This window comes from Nannospalax galili, unplaced genomic scaffold, assembly GCF_000622305.1.
Source record: "Nannospalax galili isolate Female #2095 unplaced genomic scaffold, S.galili_v1.0 scaffold1051, whole genome shotgun sequence".
Taxonomy (NCBI): Eukaryota; Metazoa; Chordata; class Mammalia; order Rodentia; family Spalacidae; genus Nannospalax; species Nannospalax galili.
The window spans coordinates 1,998,827-2,025,562 of NW_008331995.1; the positions used below are offsets into that span (position 1 = coordinate 1,998,827).

At 40.8% G+C, this 26,736-nt stretch overlaps 1 long non-coding RNA gene across 7 annotated transcripts in view; it reads left to right on the forward strand.

Moving 5' to 3' along the window:
- Positions 1-26,736, forward strand: part of LOC103729134 — a 360,622-nt gene that overhangs the window by 271,955 nt on the left and 61,931 nt on the right. For 4 of the 7 annotated variants that reach the window (XR_003848547.1, XR_003848550.1, XR_003848548.1 and 1 more), the window contains 2 exons: positions 23,649-23,750; positions 24,474-24,650. This is a non-coding gene — a long non-coding RNA (uncharacterized LOC103729134). The remainder of the gene's footprint in view (positions 1-23,648; positions 23,751-24,473; positions 24,651-26,736) is intronic. The other 3 variants (XR_607052.3, XR_003848549.1, XR_003848545.1) reach the window with 1 other exon arrangement.

Here is a 26,736-nt window from a genome sequence, read left to right on the forward strand (position 1 = left end):
CAAGGACTCTTCCCTCTCTCCTCTCTTCACTCACCTCTCTTCAGAGCCCAGTTGCTGTGCTTAGACTGTGGACTCCCATCCTCCTGAGGTTTCTATTTTTTTGGTCGGGGGAGCTGTGGTTGCCACCAGCCAAGACTATAGCTTCTGAATGTAGCCTGTGGGCTAGAATGGGAAAGGAATTTTTAGAAAAGAAAAGAAAAAAAGTCACAACACATTTCACCTGTTCTCTCTGTCCTCCATATAGCTCAGACTAGACAGGCACTTCTCTTGGGTTGGTTCTCTCTGTGCCACATGTACTGGTTCAGAATTTGTGTTGCTGTTGGGCCTGCACAGTAGACCCAGGAAACTCACTCTCCATCATACATAAAGGGCTGGCCACATGCCACCTGTCTTGCCTCGGGTTTTCAGTTACTTTCAATGGGAGAAGCCAAGTGGAATGTGCTTACTCCATGTTTATTGGAGCCAGATTCCACAGAGAAGTTTTTCAGTGTATTGTATTGCAACCTCTGTGATACATGGTCATCTACAAATGATATATACAGGCACTTCAGATAAGATTAATTTCAAAACCATGCCAAATATCCAGTGTATTCACATTCTTCAAATGGAAAAGAACTGCTTTTCACACTGTTTGTCCTGGAATCAGAAACGAAATAAAGATAATGACTGATGTGTGTGTGTGTGTGTGTGTGTGTGTGTGTGTGTGTGTGTGTGTGTGAGATAATTTCTGTGTTTAAATGTGGACATGAGCATGCTAGAACATGCATCTGGAAGTAAGAGGTCAGTGCCTCTGGTGTTCATTCTTGTCTTGCATTCTGACTTGAGACAGGGTCTCCTTTGTTATTTTCCACTATGTACATTGGATTGGCTGGAGAGTGGGCTTCTGGGAAGTCTCCTGTCTCTGTCTCCCATTTTCTTATTAGGAGTTCTGGGTTTACAGGTACTCATGGTAGAGTGCCTGGATTCTTACTTATTAATCCACTTACAGACTTTGTTGTGTAAATGTTTGATTAGGCAGTGTACATTGCTTTATATTTTTCAATTACATTAAACTTCCAAATGGACTAAATACAGTGAGCTCTATACAAAAATGCATCATTAAACTCCTAAAAAAACAAACATTAAAGAACTGTAGAAGTGCTTGCTAGGGAGGTCTGATAGCCTGAGTTCTATCTCCAAGACCTACACGGTTGAAGGAGAGAACTGACTTCTGAAAGCTATCCACAAGTGCATTGTAGTTGTGTGTACCCAGACTAACAACACATATCATGCACATCTACACAATAATAATAATATTTTTACAAATCAAACTTTCAGATTTTTTTTTAGTATTACGGGCAACTTGATAAGGCAGTGGTGGATTGTATTTATATAAAATAGCTGATGTTCACATAATGGCCCTGAGTTTCCTTTCATGGTAGACGACAGTTTTTGAAATTAAGTGATTAAGGGTGTATTACAGAGAAGTACGACCATTCATAATGGGTAAACTAATCTCCCAATTAAGTTTTTATTGTCCACTCAACCAAGAAGGAAGTGACACATACTTCTAAAAATGATTACAGTGCCAGTTACAACTTTGGACACAGTATGTGCCCAAATGCAGAGCTGATAATGCCATGATAAGGACGAGTTGAATTCCCGAAACAGTTGTGAAATAATTTGGTGGTTTAAAGTATCTAAATATAAGAGTTATCAGCAATGATAACGGAGACATTTGCATAATAAGTTGTATTACATTAAATGTTTTCATTGAACTGATTGTTTTTATAGCCATGACTTACAAGGCAGCTATGTGCATTTTGATAGACACTTTCATATTCATAAACTGCATTTTATCTTAGGTGTGCTCTGATTCAGTCTAATTGTATGAATCATGAAGGTCTGGATGAACTGAACAGGTCTAGTGAGAGCTATACAAAGACACATTGCTGACTTCTTAACACAACAAACTTTAAGAGTTTTTGATTTTATAAACATGGAAACTACACAGGCATCTTGGGAGACCAAGGACTCTAAGCATAATAGGCGTTGGGCATGGGCTTTGGGATAAAAAACATTTCGAGTCTTTGAATTTAGTTTAACCTGATTTCATCATCTATAACTTTGTGTATGTGTACATGTGTATATGTGTGCATGTGTGTGTGCTTGTGGGTGCACATGTATGTGCCTGTTCATGATGAGGGTAGAGGACAACCTCAGGTGTTCCCCAGAGCTACAACCTTGTTTGCTGAGGTAGGATCTCTCACTGGCCTAGAAGTGCCAGGTGGTCAGTGAGTCCCAAAGATCTGCTTGTCTCCACCTGGCCAGCAGTGGGATTATAGATACCACATGTCACCATATCAGGCATTTTACATGGATGCTGGTGCTCAAACTCAGGTCCTCATCCTTGTGTGACAAGCACTTTACAGACTGAGTTATCTCTCCAGATACCATTTGTGACTGTTGAAAGACAAAATATTTTGGCCAAGTACATATGATTTAATCAGCCCAGGTCTCCATGTGGTGAAGGCTTAGGATCTACATATTCCAGATGCTCTCTAATTTATACCCTCCAAAAAGCCCATTGTAAGTAGAACATTCCATATGGTGAAAATGCATTTACTACTTCTAACCTGAACATCTTTGATTAGCGTAACCTTAAATATGCTCTGAGTACTTTCATTTGTCTACGGTTGACCAATATCATCCAATACAAAGTATATTTTATAATAAAGTTTTGAATATTTCATGTAAATGCACATGGGTATTTTGTAAACATGATGAGACACAAAGACACATCCAAAACCCTGAAACATCGTACACTTCGAAGGATCAATTAGTTCTTCCTTATGACCTACGGCTACCAGGAAGCTGGAACTCACAGTCATTGTACTGAATCACAGAAGAGTGCTGTATGACAAGCCTTGAAGAGAGCAAAATGAATAACTCACAGTGAAGTTTCTACTGAATGTATACAGCTTTGACAACATCATAAAGCTGTATGGGAGTTAATCAGATCATCATAAGTTGGAAGTTCTCTGTTCAACTATGTTGTAGGGCTATCTGTTGGTTGATATTTATACCAAATATATGAGTTAGTTCTATTACCTCTAATGCTAAAGAGGAATGATTGCATGCAGAAGAAAGCTTGTTAGGGACATGACGGTGACAAATACTTGAAGTTTTGACTCTTCTACGCCTAATGAAATCATTTTAATTCCCTTCCTAGTTTCTTGGACTGTTTTCATCTGTATCACTTACTAAGCACCTACATCCCATGGTTGAGGTCTACTGACTCCATATATGATACAATTATGACTCTAGTTTAACTAGGGGGTCTTTGGAAAGGCGGACTATCTGTGTTGACCTTTGTGCCAGAAAGCAGATGTCTTTGTTTAGTTCTCTCTCCATGTCTCATCTTTTACACTTGTGGTTTTAATGACATAAAAACTGAACCACATTCCTGAAGTTTCAAAAGGGGTTGAGTCTTATTTGAGTGATCAAAAAATAAGGCAGAGACATCATGAAACCAAAACAGTTTAGGAAGTCCACAATCACTGCAGCAATGCCCACTATCATTTGTTAAGCATCCTTTCAAAGCCAGGCCTGTTCCCAAGTATTCTTACATGGAATCCACACAACAAGCATGTATTATTATCTCCACATCACCTTGGTGGCCAATGGGGTTTAGAAATACTTAGTAACGTGTGCAAAGAAAGGGAAGGAAGGATCAAAATTAAATGCGCAGCTTAGTATGGTGGCATATTCCTGTATCCTCAGCTATTTGGGAAGCTGAGACGGAAGGATTTTCTCTAACCCACGAGTTCAAGATGAGTGTGGGTAACAAAGGAAGACCCAATAGGCAGCTCTAACTAGCTAGCTCAATAATAAATATATAGATAATAATAATACCCAGGATTATGTCCTCCTTGTAAAACTACCCCTGGTAAAATAAATTCAAAAGTCAACCAGGCCTAAAGACTCCGAATACAAGCATGTTAGAGTCAGCCTTGCTTAATTTTGTTGTTGGTTCTGTTATTGTTGCTGTTGGATTGAATTTAAGGCTAAGCATAAGTTCTACCACTGAACTACACCCTGACCCCAAATTTGCTTAATTTTGCAAGAATAAGTGAAACTTAACTTGAACTAATTCTTATAATAAACATTTAGAAAAACAGAACTTAGGCTCAACCAACCAGAAGCAGCAAAAAACTCATCATTATATAACTAGGGCCTTCCCAATGGGATAGAGCAAATAAGGCAATGGAGCAGCCATAACCAAAGATCTTCTTTGTTTGATCTCTGTGTTTGTCCTGTAAAGACTCACTTTGCATTCGCTTATAACTGCTGAGCCACTCTGGGTTGGAGCTGTCCAACTCATGAATCACTGTTTCCTCGAATGAAAGAATTTTAGAATTTTATTATGCCTTAGGCTACCTTTTTGCCATTCTTCGGTTCCACTCCAGAACGTGGAATACCCAGAATGCCCATTCTTTGGGGGTTTCTTCCCTGCTATCCTTTTCTCAATAGATGACGTCCTGGTGATTCACACAGGGCACTAGAACCCTCGAATCCCCTGACTTTCATACCCAGCAGACATTGCTAACTGAACAAAGCTTTCTTCTCAACAGCATTCCAAAGCAGCCAGTCTCAACCATAATCAACACAAAAAATCTGTTTGGCATGTCTTGCCACAGCACCTTCTCTATGACTCTATAAACAGCAGGTTGATGCCATATTTTCATTATTTGTTTCCATCCTTGTTTTCATGATATATTTTCAGCGAAAGGACTATCCATCTTCCTAAATTCAGGAGCCTGTACACAGAATACTAATCAAAATGGGTACCCATAAAAAGTTGTGTTGAATTGAATAAAGTGACATAGTTTAACTTTAAACATTTAACTACCAAATGACACACATATGATTGCTTGATATTTAGAATAGCTAATATTTATTTAGCACTCACCCTGTGTCATGTGCTAAGCTAGGCAGTTCACGTAAACTGATTTAACTAAAATAATAATTTCATGAAATAAAGATAATTACAGGAATAATATTGAAATTCAGAGATAGCACAAATGATTTATACAAGATCACAGGACCCAACCCAACTACTCTGACCCATAAAACTACGCTTTGAACTACAGTACTGGCTGTTAATAAAAAACAAAATCACATAAAGGGACTGGCAAGATGACTCAGTAGATGAAAGTGCTTGCCTCAAAGCTGGAAAACTTAGTTTGATTCCCAGAAGCAGAAAACCAACTCCACAAAGTTGTCCTCAGAGCAGCCCCACACACAGGTCCCAATAATAATAAACAAATAAAAATTTATAAGAAAATATACATAAAATATACTTTTTACTCTCATGGTACATCTATACCACTGTACCTCATTATTATTATTATTATTATTATTATTATTAATTTGGTCTTTTTTAGACAGGATCTTCCTGTAGCCACAGCTGGCCTGGATTCACTATGTAGACCAGGCTGGCCTCAAACTCACAGAGATCTGGGACTAAAGGCATGCCCTACTGTACCTCTTCTTGATAAAGGCTTTTAGGAACTATGTTAGGTGATCTTTGAGTTTAATTCCAAGATACTCCTAAGGAAATCTGTAAGTATATCTGTTCCTATTTGAGGTTTGAGTGCACACAGATACAGACACAGACACACACACACACACAGACACACACACACACACACACAGACATACACACATGAACATTGTTAGTGTCTTAGACAAGTCTCCCTCCTTTTCCATTTCATTTCTATTACAACTGTTTTAGCTTCTATCCTGTGGCAATGAAGTACAGAGATGAGGAAGGTTTATATATTAATAGACTACTCGAAGCTTAGTGGAGAGAAAGCCACATGATCACAGTGGGGCTGCCATCCAGACAAGCAGGTGGGGCCCTGCCTGGCCAAATGAGATTTACCTAAGAGAATCTTAAAGGGTGAAAAGGATCATCCCATCCCAGAGGGAAAAGAGAACAGTCATATCACAGAAGGCACATAAGAAAGAGGGTGTTTTTGAGTTTAAATCCAGGCCTTATAGAAATGTAACTGCTAATTTCAAAGTCCTAAGAACATACCTTTTATCCCTTGCCTGAGAATGCCTTGGGATCTTCTATACAGAACACCAGCAACTCCAGAAACATCAGAGTTCCAGGCATAGAACGGAACACTGCACATATGCTTCTAGGCCAACACATGGAAATATTCTTCTATTTATTTAGTATTTTAATGCAGTGATTGATCATGGCTGTTGAAGGGGTTCATGAGGTTCTGAGGATTTCAGCACACCTTTTACATACCCTGAGGGTCCACTCTCTGAAATCAATGAAATGCCTCATGAGAATATTCTTTCAGAAATGAGGCTTCAAAAAAGGGCATATAACTTCCCCCAATTTCCTATGAAAGGCATTATTCAAATGTCCGCAAGTGACGGATGGTCTAATAATCTGCACAAATGTGCTCCCTACACTCCTTAGTGCTCCCTACACTCTGAGGTCAGCCCTGTTTTACTTAAAAGTTTCACTCAAGTACCATCTGGAGTCCACATCCTCTGTCTTAAGCTTCAAATAAATCCTGATTCACCTCAGAAATGTTTGCCAAGAGTCTGCTTGCTAGAGAAATGACTAGTTTCTTCTCTCCTCCTTTGCAAGAAATATTTGACACATAGTAGGCGCATAAGAAGTGGTTGTCTCCTGAGATACTCTTTAGGAGTCTACCAAAGATACCTGTTGAGAAACAAAGGTTGAGCAACAACAGCTGCATCTTTTCTGGGGGCAGGGTGGATCTGGCAAGACTACAGATTTTTTTTCTGGCTGGATCATCTGAGTCCACATTAAAGCCACACGTGCTGCATCAACATTCTGACTCAGTATTCTAACAGTTTCTTCACCAAACACTTTCCAGCCCACAGAATTTATCAGTCTCAGACACACTGTGATCTGATGATGTATGTGTATAGAGAAAGAATTAGGGAGATGGCTCAGAGGTAGAGCACTTGTCGTATGAGTTTAAGGAACTGAGTTCAAATCCCTGGAACCCATGTAAAGCAGAACACAGCAGCACCTGCATGGAATCCCAGCATTCCTATGGTGAGGTATGAGGCAGAAACAGGAGAATTCCCAGGAGGCTGTGGACCAGATAGCTTGGTATATGCTTGGTGACACTGTCTCAAGGTGGACAGTGAGGGCCAACATCTGAGGTTGTCTTCTGACCATCATACATGTGCTGTACCAAGCACCTACACTTGCACACATGAATGTGCATACACACATAAAGAGGGAGAGAGATATGAGAGAGAGAGAGAGAGAGAGAGAGAGAGAGAGAGAGAAAAAAAAATTAAAAAACTTCAAAGCCTGACAGTACCATGTACTATCCTATTCTTCACGAAGTCCAAGCCACACTTTTCTGGGCTCCACCTCATAGCCCGCTGGTGGCATGTTTGTGGCTAACACCCTACAAAAGGGGAAATAGGGCCCTAGTGCTTATGCTTTCTCTCTGGGACAAAAACTAAGGAACATAAATGATTTTTTAAAAATAATTCCAAGGTGCTAGCTACCCAAGCCCAGCTCCAGATCCAACACACTCTGGAAAATTGCTTAAGCATTTGAGCTAAGCCACTAAGTGAAGGAGTCAAGCTACTAGGCTCTCTCTCTCTCTCTCTCTCTCTCTCTCTCTCTCTCTCTCTCTCTGTGCGTGTGTGTGTCCTGTCAGCCAATGGATCCACATCCCGATGTTCTGAGCAACGGGATGCTTGCTGGACTGGAAATGTACCACTCCTGTACTCTACATTGACTTCCGCTAAGAGCAGGAAAGCAGCCCTTTCCTCTCCAAAGGGAGGAGTCAACCAGTTTTAACCCTTTTTCAAGTTTGAGTCATAGTCTTTTAAATCAATTCCTGGTAGGAGATGGGCCCTACATAGCACATGTTTTTCTTTTCTGGAAAAGGGGAAATGAGTAACTCCAAAGTATCCGGTCAGGAAGGGAAATCTGGAACTTTAGTAGTTTTTTTTTTTTTCCCTTTGAGGGAAAAGTTATAATGTGCCATTAAGTCACCCAGAATTCTATTAGGTAGTGCTAATATTTTTAGTGTTTTCATTTAAAAAAATCTAGTTTTGCCGGACATGGCGGTGCACGCCTTTAATCCCAGCACTAGGGAGGCAGAGGCAGGCGGATCTCTGTGAGTTCCAGGCCAGCCTGGTCTACATAGTGAGTTCCAGGACAGCTGGGGCTACAGGGAGACCCTGTCTCAAAAAGACCCCCCCAAAAAATCTAGTTTTACTCTAAATATTTCAAAAATAAACTTAGGATACTTTTAATTAGGATAAGTAAAATTTTAAGAAACTTATTTTTTTAACTAAAAATCTTGTTACCATGCTTCTGGTAGGTTCAGTTTCTAAATAGTTTCAAAAGCAGGCTATCTGAAGCCCATCTAATAATTTGCATAATCCTTATGAGAAACAGTCTATAAAATCAACCCAGGAGGTACATTGAGGTTGTTGGTAAGGAAGAGACTCCAGTCAGGAAGACATTGCTTTCAATCCTGGTTCTGCCTAAAGCAAATGAACTCATGTGACATGAACACTGTGTAGGTCAATGCGGCAGCCTTTACTGAGCAACAGGAAACATTTTAAGGCCTTCACACATATTAACTCACCATACTCTTTACAAATCTCATGCAGCTGGTTCTACTACTATTTCCTCTCTCACAGAGCAGTGTAGGGAAGCTAAGAAAAGAACGGTTATACATACTGAGTTCACAAAGCAAGTACCTGAACTTGACTTGGCCCATGCCCATCTTCTCCACCGAATTCCTCTCCTTCCCTCCAGACATTGGAAATCGGTCTCCCTGCCCCCCGAAATCTTGCTCCTTTCTACTTACAGCCTTAGAGCTACTCGCCGACACCCAGTTCTCCTCAGCATTCACATCTCCCCTGACCTGTCCTGCCATGAAGCCTTCCTAGTGCTCCTGACGTGCGCCCTCTTGGAAACACACACTTTTACTTGGACCACTTCTCAGAGTGGGAATTGATTTCTTTTTCTTTGTTCAATTATAAATTTTAAATGAATTTTTGTGTATTTCACATAATACACCTAAAACATATTGAGACCCCCCTCCCTATCTGCACCCCCTCCATGGCCCCGCTCGCACCAGATTTTATGCATTCTATCATTTTGGTTCTTTTTCAACATTTAGCTCTCTGTCTCTGGCTGAGGCTGCCTGAGGTCCTGCGTCTGTCTCACATGCCACAATGCAAACGATTGGCCCGATTGGCCTGTGAGTGACAGACACATCATTCCCAGCTCTTTAACCACCAATATGTCAGTTCCTATCAGTTCATTTACAATCCTGTGTTGTTCAGCATAACCAAGAGGAAGATCCGGAGATGAGTGGAACAGTTCAGTTACACTATGGAACTTACTTGGGAAGAAAGGGGCTCTTGGGCTACTCTTGGAGCAGAAGTTTGAATCTACTGAAGACATTTTTGCCATGAGAATGTGTGGATAGCTGAGGAGATAATAATGCTGCATCCCAATTCCAACAGCATAAAGTTTAAAGCTCAGGGAGACTACCATCAAACAAAAAGGTTTGATGGAGGAATGGGATAAGTGGTTCTTTCTTTTTGGAGATAGTGTCTCATTATTAGCTGAGATCAGCCTTGAAATCATGATCCTCTTGCCTCAGCCTCCTGAGTGCTGGGATTCCACATCTATACCTCCACACCTTCCTGGTGGTGGGATAAATGATTCCTAAGGTGTGTTTTTCTGTAGTACACCAATTCCACATACTTCCTTTAGGAAAGAAAGGGTGATAGTCTTTCAAATTCCATGGGAAAATAAAGGAAGTGCTTCCACAAGCCCTGCCCTGAAATTTCACAATGCATATTTGCCCATTAGAGAAACCAAGGGCCATGGAGGTGATGGCCTGTGGGGATGGACTTAGCTCTGTCTAAATTTATTTTTCATGCTTAGCTGTAGAACACTGCCTTAGACTGCGCCAGAAGCAGATACTGAGATAAGGTTTTAATGCAAGCAGTTTAAGAGGTGAATATATAGGAAGTATTAGAAGGAAAGACAGGAAATGAGATCAGAAATAGGCAGAAACCAACTCAAGGTACATTGAGGAGTTGATTTTCCTTTTTGGACAACCAGCACTCAACAAGGAACAGCTGGGAAGAACATGCCTCACAGATGTCCCACCTAAAGAATGAATAAGTTGGGTATTTATCCACCAACTCTTAGTAGTCATAGTAAAGGGAGGCTTCTTTTGGGGCAAAGAAACAAACTCTATGTTCTTTTCAGACTACCCAGCATAACAACGGGAGTATGACCTAAGGCTATAGCCTTGGTGCCTCTGAGTCACAGTGTGCTGGGACTGCAAGGGAGGGAGGGTTGCAAAATAACAAAGCACATGGCATGCCTGTCCCCCTCCACCTTTTCATAGTTCCTGCAGGACTCTGGGGAGTAGTAGTAGAGAAACAACAATTGGAAATCAGAACTCCCAATATATCTGAGCAGTTTCGTGAATTCTAAAAAGCTCTGATTTAGTTGACACACAGAGCCAGCATTATTCTATAGCTGGTAAAACTCCAAAAGGAATTCCCATAAATGCCACCAAATACCAAGCACATAAATTTCAAGGCTCAGCAGAAATAGCTTCGGAAAAATCATAACGTGTAGGGTGCTACGTCAAAGAGACTTCGATGCTTCCAAACTTAGAGCCAGGTTCTAACTTGGTTTGTCTGTGAAAAAGGAAAGTCATCTTTCCCACAGCCAGGGACAGAAAGAAGGGTGTCCTAACTGAGCCCTAGGGATGATGAGGACAGGATGTTACAGAGAAAGGAAGATGGATGCAGGCATAAAGCTATGAGGACCTTTCTCTTAACACAGTTATAGTCTATTGAAGTCTAACAATACCATCTCAGTAGAGAAAAACAACTGTAGACAGTGGCAAACATTTTGAAGACATTAAAGTGAAAATGAAGAGACAGGAGCTAGGGAAGAAAAGTGCCAGGGTGAGTGATCTAGAATGGCATCCTGGAGGAAGGAAACTATCAGCTGACATCACGTTGATAAAGTGGAATAGGAAAGAAGGTATCCAGAAGGAGGAACAGCAAGTAGCGAGACCCTGTGGTGAAAACACACTGGGAGTTATACAGGAACAGACAGAGCTGTGTGAAACACCATGAACGGAAAGGTGGGTGGGGCTTAGAAGGGGAGGAAGGCCTCTCCCCCCCCCCCCCCCATAGAGAGCAGAGTTCAACCCCACATGTCACTGCCCAGGTACCATCATTCACTTTCTTATTGAGACTGAGTCTCTTACTGGCCTGGAATTCACAAGTAGGCTAGGCTGAGAGGGGGAACCCTAGGGATCCGCCTTTCTCTACCTCCCCAGTTCTGAGCTTACTAGTGCACCCCATCATAATTGACTTTTGGGTAGGAAAAGGGGTCGAAATTTAATATTTTCATTCCCAATTTCTTTGTTTCTAAGGAAATTTCTTCCAAAATCAGCTAAGCACCCTTACTGAGCTCTTCACACTGTTCCGTGTGCCTGGATTTCAGAGCAACCTTCAGAAGGAAATTCCCTGAAGTGTTTCTGGGAGACTAGGCCAGGGAGCTCATCCTGGTCTTTGACATCTCCTCCCAAGATCTCAAGTAGTGTCATAAATTGAAGCCAGTCCCTGAAAACTGCACATCAACTTACTCCAGTCCCAGTTCCAAAAGGCAGTAGCTTCAACCAACAGGAAACACCAAATGAAACCTATTTCTTTTTGGAAGGAGCTGGTAAGCTGAGTGTCTCTATAATCTGAACTTCCTGATATGTGGTCTCTCTCTAGGTTCTGCAAACACCCCCAGACTGCTAATCAGTGCCTGCAGGTAGGATTCCTGTGGTGAAGCCACAAAACATCCCCTTGTGCTATAAGGACGACAGTGGTCAATCAGTTTTAGAGAATCATTGTCCTTGAATGACAAAGAAGGCTGACTCATTAATATCTGGCAGGATCAGAGAGGGATGAAGATGCCAGTCCCTGGGCAGAAACCACAGCACAGGTTTCTACCCTCCATGGAAGCATCACCCAGGAGCCTAGATCAATCTCAATTCTCAGTCACTGTGGCTTTGGAGTACCTGCTATGAGATCCTCAGGCAGAAAGAAGTAAAGCATAGGTTCCTATGCTTTAGGTTGCCTATGACACTTGGCAGAAGAAAGAAACATTTGACCACATGGTAATGCCAGACACAATAAAATCAGTGTCAGAAAGACACTGAGACAGAGAACATCAGGAGCAAGGAAGCAGAAGTGAGCATGCTCACTGGCTGGGTCTGACGTGACAGCAGTTAACTGGCTACCCTGATGCATGTAGTACTATGCCATCATTGTTCCACAAATTAATAGGACCTAAGTACACGTGTTGCTCATAAGAAATATGCAAAGGGTTGGGGAGATAGCTCAGTTGGTAAAGTTCCTGCCTGTTTCCGCATCTGTACAAGGTGGACATCAATAGTGTCTGCCTGTGATAGATTTCATGAGCTTTAAATGGACTAATATGCATAGACACTACAGTGCTATTTTTATTTTTAGGCTAATTGCCATGGCCATACCAACTGTAGGTAGAGTAGCCACTGTTAATGCTATAAGCAAGCCTGGCAATCATCCACTTAGAAGGTAGCCTGTGGGCATTGAAGTATGAGATCCGGTAGGTGCTAGACGCTACCTTAGAACCTTATCAAGAAATAATACAGGGTCATTAAATGTTATTTAGAAAGTATTAGTCTAGCAAAAAGCAGATAAAAATCGGAGTGCAGATGAATGACTTTTATCTGCCGGCATCCCTTTGTTTAGGAAACCAACTCCAGGCTGTTCTGTCAGTCCACAAGGATTTCATGGCACTGATTCTACCATAGGCATGGAACAGGGAATTTCAAGGCTGTGTCCAACAAATCTCTTGCCTGGGGCTTCTGTTAAAAGATGCTCTTATCTTCTGGGATCTGGAAGGCAAGATTTGCATATTTGAAGGACAAGAAGCAGAAGCCATGTTTGTGGAAGGAGAAAATGAAGGCAGGGAAGGGAAATCCCAGGACGCTGGTGATGTTTGCAACCATTACTAGTATCTTTTACATATGATCCAATGTGTTTCTCTTCCTTGTCTTTGCTTCAAACAAGTTTCAGTTGCGATTCTGTTGCTTGCAATTGAAACAATGTTGACTAGCCATTTAAAAAGAACCATTTCCATCTGTATATTAATCCTTCTAGTCTTTTTTCCTTTCATTTTCTCTGCTTACTTTTTATATGAGCAATGGTCTTAATCTATACATTTTAATACTCTTTTTTCCTTCTTGATCTTGATAGATGCATTGCCAGTGGTACGCCTCTAAGACCTTTTACAGGAGGATGAAGAACTGTTACTGTTTGCTCCTCCCCCTTCCTCCAGCCTCTGCCCCAGTGGAAGGTATTCCAGAAGGACAGAAACTCTCATGGCATCCACCCACTGCCAGTTCCTCCCACACTCTCCTCTATACCACTGGGTTGGAGACCATCAGCTTGTATAGAGACTTTGGCTTCAGGTCAGCTTGGATGCCTGCCTGGTCTTTCAAAGCACTTTCCGTTTAAAGTCTCCAAACCCAGCATTTTCCATAAACATCTTACTAGTTTTTTTAAGTGGAAAGAAATTCAAGGATGGGCAGATCATGTATTAGCAGTAATCCAGAGATGCACTGTACAAGGAGTAAATTCAGAAGCCTAAAAAGAGATGCACAGAAAATGTCAGACTGCCAAGTGACCATTTGGAGTGTAATTGAAAATTTAAACTGCTGTAATAACATGGGAAAAATGACAGCTGTGATTCCTAAAGAATGTCTGAAGTGAACTGCCCTTTGCTTTATGGTTAGCATGGTCAGATTATGAGCTCAATAGAACATTTGCTACCAATTATGGCACTTGCTCACTCTGCTTGTAGCCCCCAAAATAATAGCAAGGTTAGTTTTGTTAATCTCTCCCCTGGATTTGTTTTTATTATCTTATAGATAAACTGGAGGAAAAATCCAACACAGGGAATTTTTATAAGACGGAAAGATTCTAGTTGTCTTTGGAAATGAACGCTGCTCTTAATTTAATAAAAACTAAATCAGACCACGTTGGAAGTTCTAGTGGAGGAATGTGTTTACAATGAAGGAAGTGCCACGGGTCAGGAAATAAACATGGACTTTGCAACCAATTTTGAGGGTCATACCCACTGCTCCTTCCTGTGCTAGGGGACTCTCACCAAGTCACCCCATCTTTCTGGATTCTAAATTCCCCCTTTTCCAGTGGTAGCAATAATGCCTCAGAGGCTGAAGGGAAGAGCAAGGGAGATAATATGCTTGAAAATTATAATGAACTATAATGTCATTTCAGTGCTAGATTATGTGTACCATAATATATAGAGTACTTACACGTCCAATAGATGATGTCGCTGTTGTAATTCTAGCCAACTTCTCCGTTCCATAATGTCACCAATCTCAGCTTTTAGTTTTAGCCCATTCTGTATTGCTATAAAAATTCCTGACTCCAAGTAATTTATAAGAATGGAAGCTTATATAGCTTAGTATTCTGGAGCCTAGCAAGGCCAAGAATAAGGAGCTGGCCTCTCCTCATCACCTTCTGAGGGACTTCTTGCTGCATCATAAAATCATGGAGGATATCACATGGTGAGACAAGACAAGTACACCAGCTCTGGTATTCTTTCCTCTTCTTTAACAAATGTTTTATTACTTTTATGTATTTGGTGGGTGTGTCAGGGTGGGGGAGATGCACATGTCCACACACAGGCACATGTGGAGGTCAGAAAACAATTTGCAGGAGTCAGGTCTCTCTTTCCAAGATGTGGTTCCCAGTGATTGACCTCAGGTGGGTTGACAGATTGGCCTTAAGCTCCTTCACCCACTGAACCATTTTGACAATCCTCTTTCTCTTTTTACAAAACCATTAATGTCATCATCAGTGACTTCATTGTATCCCAATTACCTCCCAAATGCCTCATTTATCCAAATATCATTAATAGATACGTTTTAGGATTGAGTTTCTAGCATATGAACTTTGGAAGGACACATTCAAATCACAAAAATAAGGTTTGATTTTCAGATAAATTGTAAGCAATTTTATTATACATATGTTTCACTGATTGCTTATCTGGAACTGAAATTAACTGAGCAGCCCACATTTTATATTGTAGCCCATCCTTGGACAATGAGGTAGGAATGAACTTAGCTCCTCTTGCCAAGAGACTCTTTAAACACTTTAGCACATGACATGCCACTCTTATCACTTCAGGCCCTTTTGACATTGTTTTCAATTGTTTCTCTAGTTCAAGTAAAATCATAATCCATCTGCATGAAAAGAATTACTGATATTATCAATGCCTTAAGCAGTCCTTAATTCTGTAAAAGAGATTCGATTATTTAAATAAACTGTTAGAACAACCCTCTAAAATAAATATTCTCATTTAATTAATGAGAAATCTGAACCTCACTGCCTCACTTGCCCAAAGATACAACAACAACAACAACAACAAAACAACAACATACCAAGCAGAGTATCACATTTTAGTCTCTAGTGATCTAAGATCTATGCCATTGCTAATCAAGGGCATGTGTAAAACTTATAGCACAACCACACAGAACCATAAACCTAGTCAGTATAAAAAGAAAACGAAGAAGGAGAAATTGTCTTCAAACAGCATTAATTTCTCACTAAGAAATTCATACATGCTTGCTTTATTTCTGGGTCCTAGTGGCTGATTTTTCTCTAGTGTTAAAGTTTTCACTCATTTGTTTGGACAGTTTACAATTAATAAGTTTTATTGTTTCAGATACCTTAATAAGAACTGTATCATTCAAAAACAACAGCCAAAAAAATTTTTCTATTGAATATATGGGAAAACTGAGGAATTGAAAATTATACAAGTTCTAATTCTAACTAGAAAGTAGCAGAGCTGAGCAGCATCCCAGTGTTAAACAACTCGATAACCTATCTTGATGACACACATGGTGCTATCATGTTGTTCCATGATGCTGCAGACATCACTAGTCAACTGTTTCCCTTTGACTCTGAATCCCTTTGACTCTGAATCCCTTTGACTACAGAATCTATTTCCACATTACTGTGGGGAATCAGTACTGGTCAATTGCAGCTAACCTTCAATGTCTTATCTTTTAATTCCAGTGTCACCTCCTGCTTAATACCCTTATCTTAACTTCTACTGTGACAACACTGCATAGTGTCCTATGTACACTGTATGATTAGTGCTTGTGAGGACCGCTTGTTAAGACCCAGAAATAGAGTTCATCTGAAACTTGATATTGTACAAGCTGCTACTTGATCTGTCTTATAAAAAAATTCCAAAGTTCTCTACCTCCAAACCAGTTGGGAAGCCACCATTTCCAAAGTCTTGAGGCTGTGATAGTCTTTTGCTTCCCAGAAAAGGAAAACTAGTTACTGCCCCATGTCAAGAGCAAAGCCAAGGACACACCTCCTGTCTGAGAGCTTAGCTTCATTCTCAGACAGTGTGCTCTCCTGGACACAATGACTGGGTCATGCCTGGGGAGTGGCCTGGAGTCATGACACGGTATGGAGTTAGGAGACTTATGTTGGCTTCCTAGTCTGTAAACAAGCCTAGTTGCTTCACCTCGTTGTGCCCCTTGCTCCCCTTCCAGCCCCCTTCTAACTCCAGGCCACAGAGTATGAAGGTTTCCTCTTTCTCAAGAGAAGAATTTAAAAGCCCTGGGAACACGCCCAAAGCATTGCTGGGAAAGTTCAGCAGGAGACTGTGAACCAGATTAGGGATGAGCATAGATCAACTTAAAGTAGGGAAGAAAAAGAAAAGAATAGTACTCTCCAAATACACCTATTTCTAAAAGAAAGGGACCAGCAGATCTCATGAATAGAATTTCCAAAGTTCCTAACGTCACCCGGAACAGTTTATCAGGGCAAAATGCACCTTGAGAACATGGAATTGCTATTCAGAGGCCATCACAGAACAAAACTGTAACAAGCATAGGGGGTAGTTACACAGTGGTAAGCTTTCCGTTAAAGGAAAGAAAAAGCACCCACAGTGTATAGCAGAGGGTGAGTTAAAAGGGAATTAGTGCTTTGAACCGATCTGAAGAGACAGATTTCTAACAATGAGAGAGATGATGGATGACTTTTAACTGTAAAGTGCAACCTCTGGAGAATGAATCCCAGCTCAACGTTCAGTAGCTGTGTGGCACCAGGCAAGACACTCAGCTTCTGTAAGGCTAAGGTGTTATCTATAAAACAGAGGCATTAATAGTAACTGCCACATGGTACTGTTTTGAGAACTAGGAAAGATAATTTTGCACCTAAATAGCTCAGTAAACATAAGTTAGTGCTGTTACACAAATATCTTCATAATATATTGCTGAGATTTTTAAAAAGTTACAGAATACTATTATATGATCCTGTTGATGCGAAGTTTTCCTTACCCATAAATGCACACTCACAAAAAGAAAACACATGCATTAAAAAACACTTCGAAAGATATATACCCTGGACTGTTAACTCTAGGGGACAGAAATTGCTTTTATTTCTCTTACATACTTGTGTATCATTTGAAATTTATCATCTTTATGATGAGCATGTGATACAAGAAAATCAATATAAAAGTGTAAAAGGAACAAATCAAGCAACTTCTTGACACCTAGGGCTTAACGTGGGGGTCTAACATAGGCCAGGCTAACTGTGACAAAGAATCAGGAAACCACCACAGCAAGCCTAAACAAAAAAAGTAAATGGGGCAGAAAAAAAAAAAAAAGAAGAATGAAAATGGAGATGAAAAGAGGACAAGTGGTCTGTGACACAAAATGGGACAGAGTATGCGAGTGAGAAGCAGAAGCCTGATGCCTGATGTTGTCATGCCGGGAGTAGTTGTAACCCACCTTCCGCCATTTTTAATAGGATAAGGTGCCCATATTGCCTTCCATGAAGGTGGAACTTACTCCTGTGCCATAGATAGGCCTGGCTTCACTTAAGGTTGCTGAATCCTGCAAAAATAAAAATTTCTTGTAATGTCAGGCATGGCAGAACACATCTTTAATCCCAGCACTTGGGAGGCAGAGTAAGTGAATCTCTGTGAGATGGAGGTGAACCTGGTCTACATAGTGAGCTCCAGGTCAGCTGGAGCTATGGGTGACCCTGTCTTTTTTGTAATATTTTATTTATTATTTTTATTTTATGTGTATGAGTGTATTGCCTGCATGTATGTGAATGCACCCGTGCTGTGCAATGTCTTGGAGGTACAGTTCATAGCCAACATGTGGGTGCTGGGAATTGAACCCGGGTCCTTTGCAAGAGCAGCCAGTGCACTTAACCACTGAGCCATCTCTCCAGCCCCAACCTTGTTTTTTTTTTAAAAAAAATTTCTTGTGAAGGGAAAGTTTAGTGCATATTTGCTAAATGAATAGGAACTTGATGTGAGGGGAGAGATAACTAACACTAAAGTTTTTTTGAAAAAAAAAATACAGAAACCTATTATTTTATAAACTTCCGTGTGTGTGTGTGTGTGTGTGTGTGTGTGTGTGTGTATTAATTAAATGTAATTGGAGTTACCCTACACACAGGAATAATGTTCCTCCCGGAAGTCATAAGTTATTAACCAAAAAACCCAGTGCCAGGTGTAGGATACAAAGCCCCAGGTTCATTAAATGCTTGGTTTTGAATGAATTTTTGTCGTTTTGTGTTCAGGAACCTTTCCGTATTGGTGTTTTTTTTATGATCTCCACATTCAGTTATGCAACCCTGTGTGGGGTCATGACCCACAGTTTAAGAAGCTAGCTCCAAAGGACTAAGGCAGGAGTTGCTGTCCCTTTAATGATTTGTTAGCATTCTCATTGTTACCTTAAGAAAGGCAAGATTGATTTTGTATCACAGTTTCAGAGATTTCATGTGAAGAGGGTATGTGGAACAAAGCAGCTCACATAACAGCCAGGAAGCAGAGAGGGGGAAGAGGGAAGGAGGTAAGGCAGAGTGGGGATATGGATATGCTTGCACTGTTTGGTTTTTCTCTTTTCTCCTTTTATTCCTTAGGACCCCAAGACTTGGGATGGTACTACCCATATTCTCCATATTCGGAGCAGGTCTTCCTTAATTTTCTCTTGAAACACCCTCAGACACACCCAGAAACATGCCTTCCTGACTCCAAGGCATTCCTGAGTCCAATCAAACTGACAATCAAGGTTAACCATTGCAATGACCTAAACTTGGAGTCACGTAGTAACCTAGGTAGTCAGCAGAGCCCAGCCCTGACTCACTGTGGGAGGCAAATGCACAGGAACTAAGTAGGAGGAGGGTTATGGGGCCCATCACAGGCACCAGCAGATGCTGACAGTTTCCTGAGAGAATTCTGTATTGGAAAGCAGTGTTGAAGGGGGATGATATTCTTGACAGAGGTTATCAAAGGCTGGGGGTTATAGGTTGACTAATCATAAGGTCAGAGAGGGCCCTTGTCTGGAGGCAGGGGTTGGACTATTTGACCTCTAGTGTTTATGGAGGATTTAAGTAGAATTCATTCATACTTACCTTTAACTTGCACCAGGATGGAATGGAATATCAGTTAGATGGATTTATATGAATAGCATATCTACTAAGTGTGAGTCATAGCACTCAACACAGCAGTTATCCTAACCTAACAATAACTGCCCCAACAGAGACTATATATTTTGACCAGATTTGATGAATTGTAAATTTTTGTAAGAAAAATGACAATATGCCATGGGGACTCAAGTAATCAGGAAGTGTCAAAGACATGATAGTAAATTGAGAAATGGTAAATAGGAAACATCAGAGAAAAGGGGAGGGACAGGGAGATGTAGGGAAGGAAGGGGAGGGACAGAGTTTGGAGGTAGGGAAGGGGAGAAACTCTGAATCCTGAATTCCAGGCCCAATATTTTTGGATTTCCTTATAATTCTGATTCATTTGACTCAGGGCTTAATTACTGCAGAGAAAAGTTTTAGTCATTTAGTGCCAAATTATTTCTTCCTTCTCCTCGAGATAAAAACAAATTGTTGGGGCTGGAGAGATGGCTCAGTGGTTAAGAACACTGACTGTTCTTGCATAAGACCCAGGTTCAAATCCCAGCACCCCCATGGCAGCTAACAACTGTCCATAACTCCAGTTCCAGGGGATCTGACAGTCTCTTCTGTTCTCTACGGGCATTGCATGACATGGGTGCACTTACCTACATGCAGGCAGTACATACACATAAAAGAAAAATAATAAATAAAATATTAAAACAAAAAAAGCCAAATTATTTTCTAGATGCTTAAAAGATCAAGGTAAAGTTGTGGAGTACACTTGGAAGAAATTTTCCTGTGTCTCATAGAAGACGAAAACTATCACAATTAGAGCAATAACAAAAACAACTGAGGGTTTAATGCTGAAAGCTGCTTTTAATGTTTAAACTTATAAGTCAATGAGTATTTTCAAGTATGTATTCTGATCTCATGACTACTGATATTTTACATAGGCAAATAATTACGAGTCCTTATAATTACAAATAAATGCAACTTGTTTGGTTATTTGCATGGGTGATTAGCTTCATTCTTTTTCTTTGCCTTGAAATAATGTCAAACACAAAATTCATAAATGAACACAAACAAAGCCAAGGAACGTTCCTTTAAAATAAATCTGGCACTGTTTAGCCAGAAGTTACTGACTATTCCAAAAATGACATTCTCTGCCTTAAGGAAGCTATGTGTGTTTTCTTCCCTCCCTCAGTTACAAAAATGAATCACCATTACATGCAAACCTAGACTTGCAGGTTTGCGCCTTCTGGCAGAAAGGCAAGGCCCTAGTTGTCCTGCGATTTGAAATGAGGAAGGTAAAAAATGTTGAATTCACAGACTTAATTAAACATGAAAGCGTCCAGGAAGAAAAGCATGTTCCCCCATTTACCATTCAACACTTTTAAAAATGTCTTAGTAGATTTTCATTCCCAAGATGCTACATACATTGGAGAACTGATTTTCAATGATTTGTACAAAGTATCCATTTATCCCAAATCAGGAAAATTGCATTCTGTGCTAATAAAACCGATATAAACAAAACTCTGAGGTTTTGCCTGGTCATAGCATACCTGTAGCAAAGATTTTTATCTATGCAATGCCCACCTCTTGTGTGCCTCTGTCTCTGACTTCCACAAAGTGCAGAAAGGTGAGGGAGTGGAAACATAAGCTAACATGTTCCTTAGAACATGCTGATCGTGCAGTGTGTACTAGCCTGGAGTTAGCACCTAAGACAACCCTCTTCCCTTCTAGACAAGAAACTTACTCTTATTTCAAAATGTTTCAAACACACTTAACAAAGTCCAGCTCTTTTTGCCCCAAGGACTTAGACAAGAGCCCAGCATCCTGGCTGAGAAGCTCAGAGTTTTACCTCTTTGTAGTGATGAAACTGAGTAGCCAGAAAGAAATGAGAATAAAATAAACAAGAGAATACAAACACGTATTATCTTTCCAGAGATAAAGGAGTGAATAAAGAAAGGGAATACCTTTTCCAAATGTGTCTTTATGAAGTGAATGCAAGGATGTGTAAGCATTTCAATGTGCTCGCTGGGCTTCTAGGGCACGACTGGCCCAGCTTATAAATTATTCCAAGATCTCTTCGGTGTCTGTATTTTCATGTCTAATTATGTTTCAACTTCGAAGCCCAATATTCTCAATTCTAATGAAATGTGTGCAAACTAACTCTTGTGACAAGAGCCTCTGTACTTTTGGATACCCATGATGGTGCTGGGAAGATGATGGACAGCTTTGCAGCACGAGGCTGGGCAACCAAACTACAAATGAAGAGGAAGCACATTTTCCTGTGTAGGAAGCAACCAGCCTCTTGAGAGAAAAAAGGGGCATTTTCATACGGGGTGGGAAACTTTTCAGTTTTGCTAAAGGGATTTTTTTCAGGGACATGTTTAACAGATAAAATTACCAGATGAAGAGTGCTCTTCTAGTAGGCCAGAACTATTTTTAATTCTATGTTCTACACTGTTAGTACTCAACAAATTGCTAGCAGTAATATTCAACCATGATAAGATGTTATGATTGACAATGAACATTGCCCACAGGCCCAGATGTTTGTTGAGTGCTTGCTTCCTAGCCAGCTGTGCTGTTTTGGGAGGCTATGAAACCTTTAGGAGGCTGGGCCTGGCTGGCAGGAGCAGATCGTGGGGCTGCATCTGTGAGGGTTGGAGCTTGGACTCCAATTCTGGCCATACTCTGTTTCCTGGTCCATTATGATATGACACACACACTGTGTCACACAGTCCTACTGCCATGAACTCTGTCATGCCTTCCCAGTCATGGTGGCCTGGGATCCCCTGAAACTATAAGCCAACACAAACGTTTCCTCTGTCAAGTCTTGGGGATTTTGGTCACAGGATGTGAAAGTAGCTAGTATGGAAGCCACATGCTTTTTTGTGGCTGTGTCTGCATTCACTGCTAGCTGTGTTCAACACACAAAGGCAGGTGCTAGTAAAGGAAGGATCGTGTACGAGTCTCATTTATTCTCACAAACTGCACACACAGAACAACTTTTCTTTTAAATTTTTCTGCTGTTTCTCTGCTGTTTTGAAGGTTGAGTACCAATGTCCTCCTCTTTACTTTCAGCCAAGTTTTCATAATTCTTTATTTTGTTCTCCTAGAGAAGACAATGGCATGGCAGACATGAATCTGTCATTGTCTGCTAAGCATAACTTCTCTTATTTTAAAACAATCTCCTTTGCTCTGAAGGATTTTCTTTCCTTGGCTTCATTCAATTCTTTGGTTTTAATATAGGTTTACCATCAGTTTAACCAACTACTTGTTTACATGGAATACATGACAACTCCTGGGCAATGACCACATCCCACCTATGATTGGCCCCAGGGATTCTGGCAGGATCAGCACAGACCAATGAACATGCTTTTTGGAGTTGATTCCCAGGGTGTCCCTGGAAGTGGTCATCAAACTTTCCATCAGAGGAAGGAGATAGAAACAGCCAACATTCTTACAGAGAGAACCGAGAGAAGGTGGGAGTAGATTTGGAGCTCATTTCTGACATCGTTTGCTCTGTTCTTCTTTCAAATGTGTGAATGTCCTCCCAACTCTAAGCACTCATGCTTGGATAGGGTTAGGTTTCTGGGCCTTCCTAATTAATTTAGGTTGTACATGCAATAAGAATCACCTTGCACAGTGGTCCATATAGAGTAGATACATGTGGAATAGTAAAGGGCAACTCTGTTTTTTAAAACAAGCGAGCTTTAGGAACCGGTAGAGAAAATTCTAAGTTATTGTTGTCAGTGGTACTATTAGAGACACCATGCCAAATCTACTGACATTTCAAGTCTTACTAAGGAAGTAATCAAAGGCATAGCTCAGTGTCATGCCACAGAAATACAACTTAAGCCACAAATATAATTTTAAATCTTATAGTGACCATATTTTAACACAAAAAGACGATATTGAAATTAATCTTAATATTTTATTTTATTTTATCCAATGTGTCAAAAATCATCATTACACTGTAATTGATGCTAAAATTATTAATGGCATGTTTTAACCTTCTCCCCCGCCCCCATCTTCCTCCTCCTCTCTTCCTCTTGCTCCTCCTCCTTCTCATACAGGTTGATCATGCCTAATTCAAAAACTGGAAATCTGAAATGCTCCAGTTCCAAAAGATTTGGAGAACCATGTTGACTTTAAAGAAGTTCAGATTTGCAGATTAGGTAAGTTCAACAATGAAATATATGCAAATATCCTCAAATCTGAAAAACTCAGGAATCTGAAAACTTCTGGTCCCAAGCAGTTTGGGTAAAGGATATTCAGAATGTGTTTTATATTTACAGTATATATCATTTATGATTAACCACAGTTCAAGTGCTCTGTAGCCATATATGACTAATTACTAGTATATTGGATGCTATAACAATATTTTTTACAATTTTAATCCTAGGACTGGAGAGGTGGCTCAGGGGTTAAGAGAACTGGCTGTTCTTGCAGAGGAACTGGGTTCAATTCCCAGCATCCACATGGCAGCTAACAACCATCTGTAACTCCAGTTCCAGGGGAATCTAATGCCCTTTCTGACCTCCACAGGCATTGCAGGACATGGGTGTACTTACACACATGCAGGCAATACACTCATTCACAGAAAAAAAAATTAAAAATCAATCAATAAAAAAGATTTTAATTCACTACTAACTAGGTATCCCAAATAGATACTCTATGACCCCAAATATAGAAAAAATCATATTGTACTAAGGAGACAATATAACAGGCTACTGAGCAGCAAGTAATAATTATGCCAAGGATGGGGAGAAATGGGCTACATATAGTTGTCAGGAAGGGCCTCTCTGAAGAGGTGATCAGTTATTTTCCCTATAGTTCATAGTGAGATGGAATCAGCTACATTACAACTTAGAGGTAGAAGACCAATGATTGTTTTCTAGAATGAAACCAATGACAGCAAAGCCAAAGAGGGATGGTGCATGCACACCTGGATCCAGATACAAATCCCAGGACCAAAAGTCAATGAAGCAAACCCAGAGGTGAATGCGGAGCAGGACTGTGGGGCAAATGAAACAGAAGCAGTATCTGGTGGCAGGTGACACCGGACCGTAGCCCAGGTACAGCACCCAGCACCAGACCGTCTTCTGAGTTTCAGTGCAGTGAAGTAGTGGCAACAACTGTTCAGGCCCTGTGTGTTTTCCCGTGTAGTCCCTGCAGCTGTTCCAGTCATCTCAAGAGAACGCAGAGACAGAACACAGCCTTTATTAGTAGAAGTTGAGGTGGGACTTCGTGCGTTAAAAAAAAAACTAAGCAAGGTAATTTCAGGAAACTCCAGTTTTAGAATAGGCTGGTATAGATGCCAGGAGGTAACCCCATGTGATCTTACTCATGAGCATGTGTGGGGTGGGGGTGGCCGAGCAGAACAGTATTGAGCTTGTGAGGTCCTGCAGAGACATACTCTGGGCAGTGCACACCTTGTTCTTGCTGGTGCCAAGTGCCGTATTTGTCCAGGTTTGGGGCTGAGCCCATTGCTGGATGCCTTGTTTTCTTCCTTGCTTTTTTCCTTTTGCCTGTTTCTCTTTGAAAGAAAATTGCCTCCTCGGGCTATTTATGACATGTCTCCTGCAGCTGACTTGGCAACCTCTGGAGTGGTTTAGGGTTTTCCAGACAGACAGGTAAGAAACCACAAAGGTTAGTTGCTTTATCACAGAGCTGGGCATTTGGGAAAAAGTTTGTGCCCAGCCCATGCTCAGTTCCTTTCATCCTCCTCAAAACAGTTGTAAGAGAAGCATGTTACTACCACAAGGCTGCTTAGAAAAGTTAAGTCATTTCCTCAAATCCACATAGCTATTAAGTGGTGGCTCCCTATCCTTTGAAAGTCCTGGTCTAAGCTGCATGGGAACAGTTAAGACTAGGGAGAGAGTCCTGTGACAACCCATGAACTTTTATAGGGAACAAACTCAAACAAGGAAATAACTTGATTGTGTATCTATGGAGACTCTGACTTCATGTACTCAGGTCACCAAAGATAGATTTTTCCATATTGTTCACAAGTCATTTCCAAAGACTACAAATAATATGTAACAAAGACATACTTCAAGGGCAGAGAGAGTGCACTGTTGGGGACAGAATCCAGAGAAAGGAAACGAAGAACTTGGATCAGTACTGCAGAGCCAGATGCTAAATTCATTAGTAGATGCCTTTAGGAGAGTTTTTAGAAATGCAGAATCATAAAATCCAAGCAAGAATTTGAACACATTATAGAGCATACCAGATCATATTATACATCTTCAAAAGGTCATACCACCACCTGTAGCAGTAATTGGAGTTTAACCTTGACAGCATTGTATAAGATGTGTATGCAAACCCAGGGGAGCCTTGCTAGTTTGTACCCCAACCCAGCCTAGAATCTGCATATTTGTCAGAATTAAAGCTTTCCCCTGCCTCACCATCCTTGGTTATCTCACTGTCCTGCTGTATATGATTAAAATTTTCATTAACTCTTCTCAATACTCTGTCCTCTCTTGATGTCTCACATCATGTGAGCATCTTAACTCCATGTTGTTGTGTAATAAATTAGCTCCAAACTTAGTAGCTTAAGGCAAAACAATGACTGACAAAGTTTCTGTGAAACAGGAAGCCAGACACAGCTTACCTGAGTCCTCTGTGTAGGTGTCTCCCTCAGGCTACAAGGTGACTGGTCCTGCCTGTAGCCGTGATCCTTAACCAAAAGTGGAACTGCTTGCTGTCTCACTAGGTGACTGTGGATGCTTTTTTGTTTCTTGAGGGTTGTTGGACTGAGGCCTTCAGTTATCACTGGCTCACTTCCTTGTTATATGGGCTTCTCCAGAGGGAGGAACGGAGAGGGGATGAATACAGGACGGAAGATGCCATCTCCTGTAACAGTCATGGAAGTCTCATCTCATAACTTTAGCTACATTCTATTTGCTGGAAGAAAGTACTAGGTACAGCTTCCCTTCAAGGAGAGAGGGTTGAACAAGGATATGGAAACCAGGATGTGGAGACCATTGACTACAACCTTAGAAACCATCTCCCTCAGAGACCACGTGTGATGTCTCTACTAAGTACCATAACTACTACTTCTAAATGTCCCAGCAAGGTGCAACCATATTGAACTTCACATTTCCCTGCCCTCCTACTTCTTATACTGAGGTTATGTTCACCCCCCCAAAGGACAGAGCA